Here is a 4,685-nt window from a genome sequence, read left to right on the forward strand (position 1 = left end):
CTCAGGATATCCAGTTTACTTAGCTCAGATATATATTTCATACTGCTGCTCCCCACTGACAGTACAACACAGGCTATATGTATTATGATCTAGCCAAGCCTCCCTGGAAACGCGCAATGTTGTATTTGCAGGCAGCAAAGTCAACAGTGCAATAAATGCTGGCCATTCTAGGTTTCATTTTCTGATGAACAACAGTAAACCACAGCCAGATGGGTGGTGGCTTGTTACCATGAGCTGAGATGAAAGTTTACTATGGTTTAATCATTGCCTGCTAGTTTATTACATGATGATTTCCTACTGAGAGGCACACTACGGTTCTCAGACTGTGCTGTAGATTGGAAATGACACTGTCGCGCCATCCATCACATAGGTAAACAGTCTACATCATGCATGTCATCCACACAACAGGACAATTCTGGGAATCAATCTACGATGGACACCATCTGTCAGGAGTTGTGCTGATAACGTGTACAATAAAAACATTTAACACATATATTAAACATGCGTATCCAATAAAAAAGTGCAAGAAAACCCAAGTATAAAGGAAGATAAACATGGTAACAAATTAGAATTGAACTTCACTGGATTGGTTGCTATTGGTTCCTGCACTTTTAATTTCAGAAAATCTATATACATTTTATGGCAAAAAAGGAACCATCATCAAGCATCATCATGTCAGATAAAGACATACAAATTTAAATTTTCGCTTTTGTTTGGGCAAATCTTCCTGCTCATACGTCACACAACTGAGACCTGAGATAGAATAAAAGTTTTGCTCCCATACCATAAAGAACACTTTTTCTGCTTTAATTTTATATAAGATGTGCAAGGGAAGGGAGGCCATTTATAAATCCAGTAGCAGCTGAATTAGCAAGGTTGTTTTGGTTTTTTTTATTTTGTTTCTTCCTTTTTTATACAGTATATAATTTATTTTTTAGTGTGTTCAACAATACCTCATTTTAAACAATATCTTCCTTCATTCAAAGTTCTTCTTTAATCTATAATTTATATCGATTCTGTTTCTTGGGCAAAACACAAATGTTTTGTTGATTTTTTTTTATAGTTTGTTCCTTCCTTTTTTATATATAGTTTATTTTTTAGTGCATTCAACAGTTCCTGGTTTTAAACAATATCTTCCTTCATTCAACGTTCTTCTTTAATCTATAATTTATATTGATTCTGTTTCTTGGGCAAAACGCAAAAGTTTTGTTAATTTTTCTATTGCTATCTTTATCACCAAAGATGCAAATTGCCTATAAACATTAATTGATATTTATGATTACTACAATTTAAGTTTGAACTGTTAAACTCATGCCAAGGCACTCCTTTACTACATGGATCTGAATATAAAGATTGAGGGTCCATGTTATGACACCTGCCTTTTACTTCTCTGTGAACCAGATATCAGTTTCTTTTAGATTTTGGCACCATAAAGCACAACTTTGAGGTTTTAAACAGAACAGACAGACAGTACATCACTAATATGTCAGTCCTATAAAGGAAATCAAAATACTTTGTTGTATTAAGCAATGCAAAGAGTAACGTGTAAAGTGCAATATTGGGGGACAACCAGTTTCAACAGCCATACAAAAAAAATGATGATATTAATATTAATAATAATTTCTCCTGATTTAGAATGGGCCCAATACATTTGGGTGCTTGCTTGCACAGTAATTCCAATGGCCATGGCTTCCAGTGATTAAATAAAAGTTCAGTACGCCTCATAGGTTCAGCAGCAGGCACTAATTACTCACTTTTGGGAGCAGGGAGATATCATCCATGCTGTGGCTTCTGACAATTAAATTAAAGTTCTGCCCTCTTCTTTTATGTCAGTCCAACATGGAACTTTAATATGTCGGTAGACACAAACCAGAGGATTACTTTGCGTAATCCCGAAAATAAGTGAATAGTCTCCTCTCTATCCCCAGCTCTATCTTGATCCTTCTGTTGAACTGATGGGGCCTGGGCACTGGTATAGTTAGGGGGATGCAGTCAGCACTCTGGGGATACCAGCTGGCTGGCCAACTGACAAATTTATCATTATTTCTCTATATTTTGTGTTGCTGGCAGGCAGGTAGAAGCAGCTGGAGTCTTGGGAGGGGGGTGTGGTCCTCTCAGTCAGGCTGTAGGGGTCCAATGATTTCCAATGGCGGTCCTCTCTCTGAATTCAAGGGGTTTCAGGTGACTAGTACAAATGCACATGTATCTGGAGGTCCATGTTTTGGTGAGGTAATTTCATGACATACCTTACACCATAAAACCAAAATACTCCCAAGTAACTCTCTGAAAAAGTGACTGAAATGCAGAAGGAACAGATTGAAGCACATTTCCACATCACTGAATATTATTTGTAATGCAGTTAAATCACTAATTAAGAAATGGAAAGAGACCAGAAAGAAAGCCCACCAAGAGATCTCTGGCTACTTTGCTGGAAAGTCTGTGCATACAATTATCCCAGCACTTTGCCATTGGTTAGAGGAGAGTGGCTAAAAAAGGCACTGTTAACAGAAACTTACATAACATCTTGCTTACAGTTTTCCAGAAGGCATCTGGTGATTCTGAATGCTGGAAAAAGGTTCTATAGTCTGATGGGACTGAAATTTGTCCTTTTGGCCATCAGATCAAACATCTTGTTTGGTGTAAACCAAACTCTGCACATCAGCATAAATACACCATCCCAATTAAAAAAGCATGTTGGTGGAGGTGTCATGGCAATAGGACATGGACAGTTTTCACAGGCACTATATGTTTTTTTCAGTACAAACAAGGCTATTTATTGGTAATTGCAAAAATTATTTTATTTCCCCATAACAAAACAAAGTATACTTTTTTCTAGTTTGAATAGTGATAGCTTTAAAACAACTAGTGTTACTATACATATAAAGGACAGTTTTTCTATCATTTGTTCTGTTTATCTCTGGTACAGATAATTTATTTGCAAATTAAATGAAAGCTTTTTTCTAATGTTTTAGTTTTTTTTTAAATGCTACAAAAACAAAGGGACAAAATCAAATAAAACAAAAAAAAGTCTACATATGAAAGGTAAATGGTTAAATAGAAACACATTTTATTAAATAAAAAAGTTTTGTTGTCACATTGTACTAGGATTGTATTAAAGGACATCCGTCTGATCATCACATATAAGAACAAGTGTGATATGATGTAATAGTAATACAGCATAAATGCCAATGATGTCTAAACCATTAAATCAGAAGCAGCTGTAGCTGTTTGTGAGATACAAACAGAAACCTCCTGCCAAATGACAGATGGCCACACTACGGGTGAAGGACCTGGAATTCAACTGAAAAACTGATAGCTGTCTATATGTTTTCAGTTTTAGAACTTTCAAATTCATGAATCCAGAACAAAGACTGAACAAATAAAGTGGAGGCAAAGTTAAAAACCCTGACCCACATGCTTGCTCCATGGCCAGTGGCTCAAAGTATTGAAGCTGTTACATCAGCTTACAAACAAGGCATTTAGTATTTTCAGAGGTAAGTGATGGTAGTATAATTGTCTTCACAAGGACATCTAAATACCCGGCTGGATGCATTGGGGGGTGTTAGAGGCGGGATGGGTTAGAGGGGAGATGCATGGGGTGATGAGTTTGGGGGTAGTAGGGAGATATAGGGGTGGTAGGGAGATACAGGGGTTGGAAAAAAATATGGAAACACTACATGATTTGCGTTAGTGAAAGTGACAACATGTTTCACGATGAAAGCAGAAGTGATGTAACATTCTTTTGCTTCCACTGTGTCATGAGACACCTAGCTAACAGGAGATAAGCCCAACTTTCGGTATTCACCGAGTGCACTGCTAGTAATACGCAGTCATGTCTTACAGAGTTTCAAAGAGGGCAAATTGTTGGTGCCTGCTCAGCTGGCGCCTCTATGACTGAAGTTGTGAATTTATTTGCAGTGTCGCAAGGTACAGTATCGAATGTTATGACGGCGTATATAGTTTCCGGGAAAACATCATCTGATAAGCATAAGCGCGGTTGACACGGTCAACTGACTGAAAGAGACATATGGACATTGCACAGGATTGTGACCCAGAATAAGAAAACAACTGCTGCAAAAATGACTTGACTGCAGAGCACCATTGTTTGGGCAGCCATTTTTTGGTATTCTGCAGGTGCCATCATCACCTTGAAAGGTAGAGTCACTGCCAGCGACTATGTAGAAATTTTGACCGACCACATGCACCCCATGGTACTGAAATTTATTTCACAAAGACAGCGCTGTTTGCCAAGATGATAATGCTTTGATCCAGACAGCTGGTTTTGTTAAACTGTGGTTTGATGAGCATGCAGACTAAGTCTTGCACCTTCCTTGGGCGCTGCAATTGCCGGACCTCAACATCATAGAGCCACTATAGTCAGTTTTAGAGAACAAGGTTCGGGCTTGTTTTCCACCTCCGGCATCTCTGCAAGAACACGATTTTTGCATGAAGAGCAGTATCGGATTCCATTATCCACCATCCAAGGCATATATTTGTCGATTCCCAGGAGAATTCAGGCTGTCTTGGATAATAAAGGTGGTCCAACACGATATTACGTAACAATTTTGTTTTTACCTGGTGTTTCTATAGTTTTGTTCAACCCCTGTATTTTTACAGCACTGTTACTGACATCACAACATTTTGTCAAACGTTAGCAGCTAAGTCCTCATCTTCTTCTCTATCCA

Source organism: Staurois parvus, unplaced genomic scaffold (assembly GCF_062004578.1).
Source record: "Staurois parvus isolate SC_StPar_1 unplaced genomic scaffold, SC_StPar_1.0 ptg000292l, whole genome shotgun sequence".
NCBI lineage: Eukaryota > Metazoa > Chordata > Amphibia > Anura > Ranidae > Staurois > Staurois parvus.